General features: G+C 46.8%; 1 protein-coding gene across 5 annotated transcripts in view; it reads left to right on the forward strand.

Annotated features, from left to right (window-relative positions):
• Window positions 1–13,645, forward strand: part of LOC140729370 (disks large homolog 4) — a 731,896-nt gene that overhangs the window by 170,937 nt on the left and 547,314 nt on the right. The gene's annotated exons all lie outside the window — the stretch shown is intronic.

Consider the following 13,645-nt stretch of genomic DNA (forward strand, 5'->3'; position numbering starts at 1 on the left):
ATAACTTTCCCACTGCTGGTGCCAGGCTAACTGGCCTATATTTTCCTGGTTTATTCTTAGAGCCCTTCTTAAACAATGGAAGAATATTAGCTATCCTCCAATCCTCCAGTACTTCACTTGTGGCTCAGGATGTTTTAAATATCTCTGCTAGGGCCTCTGCAATTTCTGTACTAGCTGCCATATTGTCAGGCCCTGCAGATTTATCCACATTAATTTGCCTCAAGGCAGCAAACACCACCTCCTTTGTAATCTGTATAGGGTCCACAGTTTCACAGCTGCATTACCTCACATCTGTCGACTCTGTCTGTCTCACAAGTGAGTACAGATGCAAAAAATACACTTAAGAGCTCCCCCATTTCTTTTGGTTCTATGGATAGATAACCACTCTGATTTTCCAGAGGGTCACTTTTGTACCTTGCTGTTGTTCTGCTCTTAATATACTGTATCTGTAGAAGCCCTAGAATTCTACTTCACCTTGACTGCTAGAGCAAACTCATGTCTTCTTTTTGCCCTCCTGATTTCATCCCTAATTGTTCCCTTGCATTTCTTATACTCATGTCCCTCATTTGTTCCTGTCTGCCTTTACCTGCTATGAACTTCCTTTTTTTCCTTAACCAGTGTCTCAATATTTCACAAAAACCAATGTTCCCTAAACCTGTTGTCCCTGCCTTTTATTCTGACAGGAACACCATGTACTCACAAAATTTCACTTTTGAATGTCTCCCACTTACCAAGTACACTTTTGCTAGAAAACAACCTTTCTCAATCCACACTTGCTAGATCCTTTCCAATACCATCAAGATTGGCTTTTCTCCAATGTGTAGGTAATTGAGTGTATGTGTGTGTGTATGTAATTGTTTGTGCAACTCAAAGTGTGTATAATTGTGTGTGTGGTCGTGTGTGTGAGTGAATGCATGTGATTGTGCACGTGTGTGTGTGCGGGTGAGAGTGCGTGTGTGAATGAGTACTTTGCAGTGTAAGTGGGTGCATACGATTGTGATGCCACCCTGTGGCTGTTTCTGAAATGTAAGCCAATCTTACAATCTCGTTTCTCCCATTTCAGTTTCTATGGAAACAGGATCTTTTTCCCTAAAATTAATCCTAAAATGATTGACATGAATATCTAAAAAATAGTCCCGGAAACCACAAAACTACAATCCATCCAGTGATGAGTCACGCCAGACAATAGGTGGTCAAGCAGGTGGGCGAGAGGAGTTCACTCAGAGAAGCCGGAGGCTGAAGGCAGTTCTGCTTGAGTTACAGAGACAGGGATAGTGGAGGGGCTACAGAGACAGGGGTAGTGGAGGGGTTACAGAGACAGGGGTAGTGGAGGGGTTACAGAGACAAGGGTAGTGGAGGGGCTACAGAGACAGGGGTAGTGGAGGGGTTACAGAGACAAGGGTAGTGGAGGGGTTACAGAGACAGGGATAGTGGAGGGGTTACAGAGACAGGGTTAGTGGAGGGGCTACAGAGACAGGGTTAGTGGAGGGGTTACAGAGACAGGGGTAGTGGAGGAGTTACAGAGACAGGGATAGTGGAGGGGTTACAGAGACAGGGGTAGTGGAGGGGTTACAGAGACAGGGTTAGTGGAGGGGTTACAGAGACAGGGGTAGTGGAGGAGTTACAGAGACAGGGTTAGTGGAGGGGTTACAGAGACAGGGTTAGTGGAGGGGTTACAGAGACAGGGGTAGTGGAGGGGTTACAGAGACAGGGTTAGTGGAGGGGTTACAGAGACAGGGGTAGTGGAGGGGTTACAGAGACAGGGATAGTGGAGGGGTTGCAGAGTCAGGGTTAGTGGAGGGGTTACAGAGACAGGAATAGTGGAGGGGTTACAGAGACAGGGTTAGTGGAGGGGTTACAGAGACAGGGATAGTGGAGGGGTTACAGAGACAGGGTTAGTGGAGGGGTTACAGAGACAGGGATAGTGGAGGGGTTACAGAGACAGGGGTAGTGGAGGGGTTACAGAGACAGGGGTAGTGGAGGGGCTACAGAGACAGGGATAGTGGAGGGGTTACAGAGACAGGGGTAGTGGAGGGGTTACAGAGACAGGGGTAGTGGAGGGGTTACAGAGACAGGGTTAGTGGAGGGGCTACAGAGACAGGGATAGTGGAGGGGTTACAGAGACAGGGGTAGTGGAGGGGTTACAGAGACAGGGATAGTGGAGGGGTTACAGAGACAGGGTTAGTGGAGGGGCTACAGAGACAGGGATAGTGGAGGGGCTACAGAGACAGGGGTAGTGGAGGGGTTACAGAGACAGGGGTAGTGGAGGGGTTACAGAGACAGGGATAGTGGAGGGGTTACAGAGACAGGGTTAGTGGAGGGGCTACAGAGACAGGGATAGTGGAGGGGCTACTGAGACAGGGGTAGTGGAGCGGTTACAGAGACAGGGGTAGTGGAGGGGTTACAGAGACAGGGATAGTGGAGGGGCTACAGAGATAGGGGTAGTGGAGCGGTTACAGAGACAGGGGTAGTGGAGGGGTTACAGAGATGGGTAGGGAGTAGGGGCCAGAAGGGATTACAGAGATTAAGATTGGGATGGTGGTGGGTGGGTAATGAGAGCTGGGAAGGAATTCAGAAGGGTGACCGTGTTTCTTTTGTGCTGCTGGTCTAGCCCAAGCTGCACCAGAGTGAACCCCTTTTTCTGGTTCCTTTGGGAGTAAAGTGATCTAGCTACACCGGGAGATGGATTAGATGAAATGGAACGTCTTTGGGGCTTGTTTGTAGTTAGCTCCTCTGCAAAGTAACAGAGGCCTTCGGAATTCAAACAGAGCGCAATGGGTCCAGGTGGCGGAGATGCTTCACGTGTCAGGGAGACCAGACTAGAGAAGGGGTAATGTGGAGCTTACTCCCAGAGTAAATGGCAGGCTGGGATTAAGGGGAACCTGGGAATAGAATTAGGTGTGTATGGGGGCATTTAGAGGTGTGGTATGGTAACACCTGTATGTACTAGAAGGGCTAGATGGCCTAATCAGGATCAGGTTTAATATCCGAAAATGTTTGTTTTGTGGCAGCAGTACAGTATAATACATCAAAATACTATAGGTTACAATTAGAAATCTAAAAGAAATAAGTAGTGCAAACAGAGATAGTGTTCATGGACCATGCATAAATCTAGTGGGGTGGGACGGGGGGGGGGGGGATAAAGCTATTCCTAAAGTGTTGAGTGTGTGCCTTCATGATCAACGCTGATGGAAGTAAAGAGAAAAGAGTATATAGTGGGTGATAGGGGTCCTTAATGGTGGATGCTGCCTTCTTGAGGCATTGACCTTTGAAGATGTCCTTGATGGTGGGGAAGCTGGTGCCCATGATGGAGTTCAAATGTTTGGAAGGAGTGTGGATAGACAGGACAGGACACATGATGTATGAAACTCTTAAGGGATATACCTGGGTCCTGCGTACACTTGTGTGTGTGATGATGGTGGTGTGAGCAGTCTCATCTGACTGTGTTTCAAGGTTAAAGTTAAGACAAAGCGGTGAGGTTATCCTATTCCATTGAGCATGAGCAGCAGAGCAGAGACAGCAGCAGGGAAGCATGGTGGCTGAGGGGCCAGGGGATTGGACTGTGAGCAGCAATTGCATAAATGGGCCAGGATCTCCTGGGAAGAGCAAGGTTGTGAGTGGAACAAATGCAGCCTCTGGGGTATTAGAAAGACTGTGACTGTAACAGGCTGTCTCACCTTGTCCACTGCAGCACCAGACTTGAATTAATCCATTTCAATGGGGATATTCCATGGATGGAAGGGACTCGCTCCCATTTTACTGGCCTCCGAATGAAGTATCCTCATGTCTGAGGCAGAACACAGAAGGTTGAGTCCCTTTCCACAGACCGGATGCAAAGCATGTGGCTATCTCTTCCATGAGCGTTGTACTGATGGAGGGGCTGTACCGAAGGTTGATCACACACTGTGGGAGGGGGTGTACCAAGGGAGGGTCCCACTGTAGGAGATGCACTGCCAAGGGAGCGTGCCATTGTGGGAGGAGCTGTACTGAGGGACTGGAAGAGTCAGTGTAAAATGTCTGCATGGAGTGTGAGAGCTTGCAGCTCTTCACTGTGGGAGGGACATTTGGGGGGGGGGGTGGTATTGAGGAAGCATCACATTGAGGGAAGGTCACGTTGTTGGACATGTTATCTGCTCCATTAATCATTTATCCCTTCACCCCGCTGTCCTTGATAGTCTTTAAAGATGCTATGGCTGTTCTTTTGTAAGTAGAGAAGGGATTTCCTCTAGTGCTCTGGGAGTGCTATCCCACAGGCAGAAACAGTTTGTGGGAGCTTGCTGTGGACAATTTGGTTGGCATGTTACACTTGAAAGTCCATTGCTGGCCATATTGCTTAGGTCTGGAGAAAGGGCAGACTCTACGAGGGGTGATTGATAAGTTGGTGGCCTAAGGTAGAAGGAGTCAATTTTAGAAAACCTAGCACATTTATTTTTCCTACATTTGCACACTTAGTCCAGCGGTCATGGAGCATACGGATCACTTCTTTGTAGAGGTTGGCCTCTTGGACCTCCAAGGTAGAAAAAGATGAGTTATTAACTTCAAACTTTCTGCATTTTCACTCGAAGAGTTGAACTGCACATGTACGTAACGTGAGCTGTATAACTCATCTCCTTCTACCTTAGGCCACGAACTTATCAATCATCCCTCGTATTTCAAAATGCGATGTCCTTGATTCTGGGAAGGCTTGTGCCCTTGATGGAATGGCTGAGTTTACAACTTTCTGCAGCTTTTTCAAATCCTGTGCAGTGGTCCCTCCATACCAGATGTTAGAATACTCCCTGTGGTACATCTGTAGAAGTTTGCAAGTCTTTGGTCACGTACCAAGTTTTCTCAAACTCCTAATGAAAAATGGCCACTGTGGTGCCTTCTTTGTAATTGCATCAATATGTTGGGCCTAGGATAGATCTTTAGAAAAGTTGACACTAAGGAAATACTCATCCTTTCCAGTGCTGATCCCTTAATGAGGACTGATGTGTGTTCCCTTTGTTTCCCCTTCCTGAAGTCCACAGTCAATTCTTCGGTCTTACTGACGTTCAATACAAGGTTGTTAATGCAACACCACCCAGCCAGGTAATCTATCTCACTGCTGTACGCCTCCTCGTTTGAAATTCTGCCAACAGTAGTTGTGTCATTAGCAAATTTATAGATGACGCTTAAGCTGTGCCTAGCCACAGAGTTGTAGGTGTAGAGAGAATAAAGCAGGGGGCTAAGCACACATCCTTGAGGTGCACCATGGTCAGCGAGGAGGAGATGTTATTTCCGATCTATGATCTCCCAATGAGGAAGTTGAGAATCCAGCTCCAGAGGCTCAGATTTTGGAACTGAGGGTATGATTATGTTGAACACTGAGCTGTAGTAAACAGCAGCCTAATGTAGATATTACTATTGTCCAGGTGATTCAAGGCCCAGTGGAGGGCCAATGAAATTGCATCCACTGTAGAAACCAAAGTACCCAGAGATCATTGGGAGAATATAGAACCTCCTTCCAAACAGTGGCGGGAAGCAGTGATCGTTGGTGTTGTGCTAATTGCTAAATTACCATGCTGCCTAGATCTGGTATATATTATTTTGATATTAGGTCACTGACCCTTGATCCCAAGTGGAAAGTTTTTGGAGCATACTCATCCAGGCAAGTGAACACTCTGAACTTGTGGGAAGGCTTGGGGGAACCATGAGGTAAATCACTTTTCCATAGTATCTGTGGTCTTGTAGCCACAGTCTTTACCGAGATGGTCCAGTGAGTTAGAATTGTAGTCATACAGCATGGAAACAGGCTTTTCGGCCCAACTGCTCCATGCCAGCCAATATCCCTCTTCCAAGGTAGTCCCATGTTATTTAGAGAAACAGCATGGTAACAGACCTTCCTGCCCCAATGAGCTTATGCCACCTAATTACACCCATGTGACCAATTAACCAAGTAAGCTGTACGCCTTTGGAATGTGACACTGTAATGCTAACCATACCATTGGTCAGCATTTGGCACATAACCTTCTAAATCTTTCCAATCCATATACCTATGCAACTGGCTTTGAAAGGGTGGCACAACTCATTACCAGCGACCCGGGTTCAATTCCCGCCAGTGCCTGTAAGGAGTTTGTACGTTCTCCCCATGACTGCGTGGGACAGTGTAGTGGGAGCTTTGCTCTGTATCTGACGTATACTATTGCTGCCACAGGAGTATATCCCTAAACCAACAGAAGTGCCCAGATGTAGATAAATGTGAAGTCCTTTGGGTGCTTCAGTTTCCTTTCATAGTCCAAAGATGTACCGGATAGTAGGTTAATTGGTCATTGTAAACTGTCCCGTGATTAGGCTGGGATTAAATCGGGGGTTTGCTGGGTGATGTGGCTCAAAAGGCAAATTCCGTGCTGTATCTCAATAAACAAACAAGCAAATAAATAAAATTCAAGGTTGCTTTTGTACCTGCATCAACCAGTTTCTTGTCAATGATGGAAAATGGCTTTGTAGGAAATGATAAATCCTCAGGCAACTGAAAATTTCAGTTTTAGTTGGATGGAAATGTTTATTTGAGGCACTGTGGTGTTTTTGCTGAGAGTCTGCAGCATCTGTGACAGCGATACCTCTGCACCTGTTGGTGAGCACGCAAGCAGTAATAGGACCAGTTCAGGTCGGACGTATCCAGGGGAAATGCTGAGTGTGGATGGCATATTCACAGTGATCTGTCATCCCACATTCCCAGCATGCACTGATGAAGAGCTCTCGAAAACTGTATCCTCTGGGGCTGTACCTTTGGAAACAGTCACTGATGATTTGTTTTTGAAGTTGAGCCCAACCCGAACAAAAGTGGTGGGACTGAGCGACAGGAGTGACCAGTCATCATCATATTCATAGAAACACATGAGATTCTGCGGATGCTGGAAATCCTCCACAGCAACACACCCAACTTAGCAGGTCAGGCAACATCTATGGAGGGGAATAAACAGTCAACGTTTTGGACTGAGTCCCTTCATTAAAACCGGAAGAATCTCCGCCCGAAATGTCAAAACATACCACATAGAAGTGAGCCCTTTGGCCCAACTCATCCATGCTGATTGATTCCCCTCGACACTGATCCCATTTGCCTGCATTAGGCCAATATCACTCTACCTGTTTCCTCACTAAGTATCTGTCTCCTTAATGTGAGAAAATGTGAACAGGAGGTGGCCATTTGGCCCCTGCAGCCCATTCTAACATCTGGGCCCTCTATCTAAACAACCCGCAGAAGGGAAGAATTCTGCCTCTCTGTCCATGAAGTGGGAAGGCTTGGGATTCAGGGACAGAAGGCGTGATGAGCAGTGACAGGAGAACCTTTAAACCTCTCAGTCAGATCCATCCCTGACAACTGAACCTCAGCAATGGCAGCCTCTGGTTGACAGGTGAGAGAGCTTATTTCTCTCCAATCTGAGCACCAGAGTGCATCAAACCCCCTCGTAGTCCTGATGAAGGGCCTTGGCCCAATACGTCTCTTCCATAGATGTCACCTGATCTACTGAGGTCCTCCAGGATTTTGTGTGTCCCTCTCGCACTATGCTGAGCTGAAGATGGCGGCTCCATACTGCAGGAATTGGAAAGTAGCACAGAATGAGACAGATGTGAGTACATGCAGATTCTTCCTGAATTAGATTAATTAACCTCATTGTATTGGAGCCCCAGGCTCCAAGCCTTCTAATGAGCCAAGTATTGTAGAGAAGGTCCCACAGCTGAAGAGTAACAGGAAGACTGAAGTGGCAGGATTATACCATTCACATTTATCTACATCTGGGCACTTCTGTTGGTTTAGGGATATACCCATGTGGCAGCAATAGTATAGGTCAGATACAGAGCAATGCTTCCTATACACTGTCCCACCACACACTACCAAAGCAGGGATCATACAGATCAGATACAGGGCAATGCTCCAACTACACTGTCTCACCACACACTACCAGAGCAGGGATCGTACAGATCAGATACAGGGCAATGCTCCAACTACACTGTCTCACCACACACTACCAGAGCAGGGATCGTACAGGGTAGAGACAGGGAAGAAACTTACTCTGTGCAGTCCATTCACATATTACCAGTGCAGGGATCTGAATGTGAAGCTTCCTCAACATCATCCCATTAGGGTCTTGTTCCAAAATGTCAGCTGTTCATTCCTCTCCATAGATGCTGCCTGACCTGCTGAGTTCCTCCAGCACTTTGCACTTTGTTGCTTAAAGATGAAATTTATTTGTCTTATGTGCATCAAAATATTTAATTTAATGCATTGATTGCATCAAATCAAATCAAATCAGCCAAAATTGAGCTGGGCAGACCACAACTACTGCCATGCTTCTAGCATCAACGTAGCATGTTCATGAGTCTAACAGAATCAGAATCAAGTTTGTTACCACCGGCATGTTTTGTGAAATTTGTTAACACGTTGTCTTTGGAATGTGAGAGGAAACCAGAGCACCTATAGGAAACACACATGGTCACAGGAAGAATGTACAAATTCCTTACAGACAGGGATGGGGATTGAACCCTGATCTTTCAGCTGGTACTGTAGAGTATTGTGCTAACCACTATACCACCATGCTGCCCTGGGCAGGAAGAGCGCAGTAGGTAAAGAGTAAAGACTGCTCAATTTTGTTCCATTAAACACTCCCAAGGCAGGGAGTCAGACACAGACTGAAGGTCCCACTGAACTTGATGTAAATTGTTGGCAGAGTAGAATTTTAAGTTCACAGAAAAGCTATGGGACTTCTCGTGTTGAAGTTCGTCAGAAACGCATCCATGGTTGGCTGCCAGTCACCTGCAGCTAGATTCAAGCCTTAACGGAAGCCACAAACACACAATACTTGAGGAACTCAGCAGCTCAGGAAGCACCAATGGAGAGGAATAAACAGACAATGCTTTGGGCTGATGAAGGTCATGGGCAGAAACATTGACTGTTTATTCATCAACATAAATGAGACCTGACCTCCCGAGTTTCTCCAGCACATTATTTTATTTTGTTCTGGATTTCCACCATCACCAGAATCTCTTGTGTTTAATAGGTGCTCCTGCTCTTTTCTTTGTCACCCCATGACTGTCTACTGTGGATGAAAGGGTCCATCTCCCAACTGGGTTTCTATGTCTCCATTACTTCTCAGTTCACCACTGGCCCTGGAGGTTTGTAGTGTTTCCTGCACCATCCTGCATTCTGCTGTGGCTCATTCTCCATGCCCTATTCAGCTTCTTTTGGGATGCTCATTTCTCTCTCAATTGGGTGGGGGGGGAGAGCCTTCATTCACCAATCAGGGAATGGGTGAGTTCCTGATCTTGGAGAGATCTGCTCTGTCCCACTCGCTACTCAACCCTGCTCCCAAACTGTCCCCCTTTACTGACCCAGAATGCAAACTCATCTCACATTGGCGGGAGAGGAGGAACTCAGTGCCTAAAGGGTTAAAAGCTTCCCACTGCATGAGCTCAAAAATAGCAATGAGAGCCTTGCGTGGACTATTTATAGGCTGCACTCTGAATTGTGTGATTGGAATCACACTTTGGCTACTCTTCTTTTCAACCAGATGTTGTCCAGCTCTCTGTGAGGTCTCGTCCATGTTGTAACAGCACCCAGGTTACTGTGGGATGCAGGCTCTGTCACCTCCTCTGGCCTCATTGCTGATTCCCACTGCTGGCCTTGCCCTCGGCTCCTGAGTTCCCTTTTGAAACATCTCCAGCTCTCTCTCTCTGCACCTTCAAGATGTTCCTTCTTCTAGAACCTACTCTGAAGTTCCCTCCTCTGGTGCACATTTAGGCTCTCATGCACCCCAGTGCTGCTGAGCTTGCTGAAATAATGTTTTATTCAGGTTGGCCTTGGCAGAAGTACAGGTGGGTTCTGCCAGTGTGGTTCAGGTGGAAGGATGGGCAGATCTTTCTGAACATTATGAGATATAGGGTTGGTGCAGGACAATTTCAAGGATGTTAATGGGTCACGAGGACCTGTGTTGTAGGGAAAGGTTGACTTTTTTTCTGGAGCATAGGAGGATGAGAGGAAATTTGATAGAAGTATTCAAAATTATGAGAGGTAAATGCATCATTGAGCACATTTACAAGGAGCATTGCCACAAGAAATGTGCATCCGTAATTAAGGACCCTGCTGTCCAGGCCACGCTCTCTTTCTCACTACTACCATTGGGTAGGAGGTACAGAAATCTTAGATCCCACACCACCAGGTTCAGGGATAGTTATTACCCTACAACCAGCAGGGTTCTGAATCACCGTGGGTAACTTTACTCACCTTAACTCTGAACTCATTCCACAGCCTTACAGACACACTTTCAAGGACTCTACAACTCATATTCTCAATATTATTTTTTAAAATCATTATTTGTCTTTTGCACATTGCTTTTTTGACTTTCTTAGTTTATGTATAGTTTTTATAAACTGTTGTGTTTCTTTATTTTCCTATAAATGCCTGCAAGAAAATGAATCACAAGGTAGGTTATTGTGACATAAATGTACTTACATAATAAACTTACTTTGACTTTGAAATGCAAACAGGCTTTTTCAGCTGAGGTTGGGCGAGACTAGAACTAGAGGTCCCAGGTTAAGGGTGAAGGTGAAATGTTTCAGGGGAATCTGAGGAGGAGCTTCTTCACTCAGAGGGTGGTGAGATGTGGAAAGAGCTGCCAGCAGAACTGGTAGGCTCAGGCTAGATTTCAACATTTAAGAGAAGTTTAGATAGGAATGTGGTTGGGAGGGCTATGGAAGACAATGATCCAGGTGTTGATCAATAGGACTAGGCAGAATAACAATTCGGCACAGACTAGATAGGCTGAAGGTCTGCTTCCGTGGTGTAGCACTACAGGTGATCTTGCCCAAGGTCACAGCAGACACAAGGGGCTGAATGGTCTTGGGACTCACAGTTTGAGACAGTGGCTGCTCATCACATTAATAGTTTAGCTGTAGACTTACCCCACTGGTTCCAAGTTTCATGTGCAGGACTTTGTGCCTGTAATGCAAGATACCACTTCAGCTAGTGACTGTTGCACCAGAACAACAATGCCATGGTTCGTCTGAATTCACCTGGATTTCAGTGGTGCCCTTGGAACTTCTCTTGGCTATGAAAGGTTCCAGAGTGTTTGCATGTAACTAAGAGAGTGAGGAACAGAGGGATGTTCAAGCAAGTTTTTTGGGAAAAAAAGGGAAAATTGATCCTGGGGCTGGATGATAGATGCCCAGAGGACATGGAGTAAAGCGAGTGGGCAGAAGAACCAGAAGGGAGAGGAGGGGCTGGTGCGCCACAGTGAGATGTTGTGATCAGGAACACGCTACTTGGAAGAGTGATGGGAGTGGATTCGACAGGGGCTTCCAGACAGAATTGGAGGATATATGCCAGTATGTGGGGAGGGAGTTCTGTTCAGAAAATTCTCTAGAGTGCTGACTCAAACCTGTTGGGCTGAGTGGCCACTTTATTCCACAATAAAAGTACCAATCCTGCTTAAATATCTGAAGGTATTCTGTTCAACTCCATTTATACTGGTGCCAAACCAAAGTAGGCACCAAAGAAAGGATTGTATTATCAGTCACCGAAATGAGGAGGATAGTCGTTATGGAGCACTGCACTATAGGAAGGGCAGTATTGAGGGAGAGTCACACTGTGGGAGGGGTGGTACTGAGGGAGGGTCACACTGTGGGTGGGGTGGTACTGAGGGAGGGGTGGTACTGAGGGTGGGTCACACTGTGGGTGGGGTGGTACTGAGGGAGGGTCACACTGTGGGAGGGGTGGTACTGAGGGAGAGTCACTGTGGGAGGAGTGGTGTTGAGCGAGAGTCACTCTGTGGAAGGGGCTGTACTGAGGGAGGGTTGTACTGTGGGAGTGGTGGTATTGAGGGAGAGCAACACTGTGGGAGGGGCGGTACTGAGGGAGAGTCACACTGTGGGAGGGGCTGTACTGAGGGAGAGTCACTGTGGGAGGAGTGGTACTGAGGGAGAGTCACACTGTGGGAGGGGCGGTACTGAGAAAGAGTCACACTGTGGGAGGGGCTGTACTGAGGGAGAGTCACACTGCAGGAGGGGTGGTACTGAGGGAGAGTCACACTGTGGGAGGGGCGGTACTGAGGGAGAGTCACACTGTGGGAGGGGCTGTACTGAGGGAATACCGTACTGTTGGAGTTGATGTGTGAGTACAACCTTACCCTCCTGCCCACTGTGAATTGCGGAGTTAACTGTGAGTTACACACATGCTGCCAGAAGTGATGTTTCATTTTTTCAATAGTGAGTGACTGGTCAATAGTCAGTGTTCAGCCCAACAATTCCTGGGTTACTGGGTTCTGAAGAATGGGTTTGGGGAACAGTTTGAGTTCCGAGTAATATGGAACTAATTTTGCTTGAGAAAATGAGGCAGTCTTTTCCTGTGCACACACAAAATGGAATTGATGAGCATCAAGTTGCCCTTCACAGCATGCAGGTAGCTGGCAGCAACCATTCCCACAGACGCCTATCCCTGGCATCACTTGGTATTACTGAGCCCCCAGAATCAGTATTCTGGAGGTCACCATTGAGCAAGTACTTAACGGAACTGGCTATGACGAAGTCACATCAGAGGCTCGGGATTCTGCAGGGAGTGACTTGCCTCGTGACACTCAAAAACCCCTTCCCACCATGTATAAGGCAAAATCAGATGTGTGGTAGATAAGGAAGTGTCAAATCCAAATGAGATTTATTTTCATTCACATATGTCATGAAATTTGTTGTTTTGTGGCAGCAGTACAGTGCAATACATAAAATATGCTAAAGATTTATTATTTATAAATTGTAAATAATTACAATTAGAATATATAAAATAAATTAAAAAAAGGTTAATGGACCGTTCAGAAATCTGAAGCTGATCTTAAAATGTTGACTGTGGGATTTCAATCTCCTCTACCTCCTCCCTGATGGTAGTTGTGAGAAAAGGGCATGTCCTGATACTGGAGTTTAGGCTGTAGGTCTTCACCCAAAACGCTGACAATTCATCACCCCCCACCCCCGAAAGATGCTGCTCAACCTGCTGAGTTCCTCCAGGAGAGTCTTGCTTCAAATTCCAGTGTGTGAAGTGATGGAATACATTCCATTACACTGGTGAAGCACGATTAGCACTGCAATAAAATACCTGGTTCTTACCTGCACACCTCCAAAACCCGTGACCCCTCCCTCGGGCACCTTTCACCATCACATGCAAGCTCCCCTCCCAGTCACACACAAACATAACCTAGAAGTGTACCCGTCATTCCTTCATCACCAGTGGTTCTAAGTCCTGGAAAGTCCTCCCAAGAGCACCTTCCTCAGGATTGCAGTGGTTAGAGGAGGCAGCCCTCGGCCTTTTGGCTATAAGAGGCAGCTCACAGCTACCTCCTTGGGGGGGGGGGGGGGCTGTGACTGCCAGCCTTGCTGGCAATGCTTGGGAAGGGTGTGAATGTGTGCCTCATATCCTTGCTCTGAGGTTGCTGGGAAGATGGGATCAGGATGTGGAAGCTTGAGAGAGAGTGTAGAGAAATTTTATCAGGACGTTCCCTGGATTGGAGCGTGTCTTATGAGGAAAGGTTGAGCAAGTTGAGGCTTTCCTCTCTAGAGAGGAGGAAATTGAATGACTTGACAGAGGTGTATAAGAGGCAAAGGGAAAGTTGCTAGCCAAAGACTTTCTCCCATGGTGAAATGG

The sequence above is a fragment of the Hemitrygon akajei genome, chromosome 6 (genome assembly GCF_048418815.1).
Source record: "Hemitrygon akajei chromosome 6, sHemAka1.3, whole genome shotgun sequence".
Classification (NCBI taxonomy): domain Eukaryota; kingdom Metazoa; phylum Chordata; class Chondrichthyes; order Myliobatiformes; family Dasyatidae; genus Hemitrygon; species Hemitrygon akajei.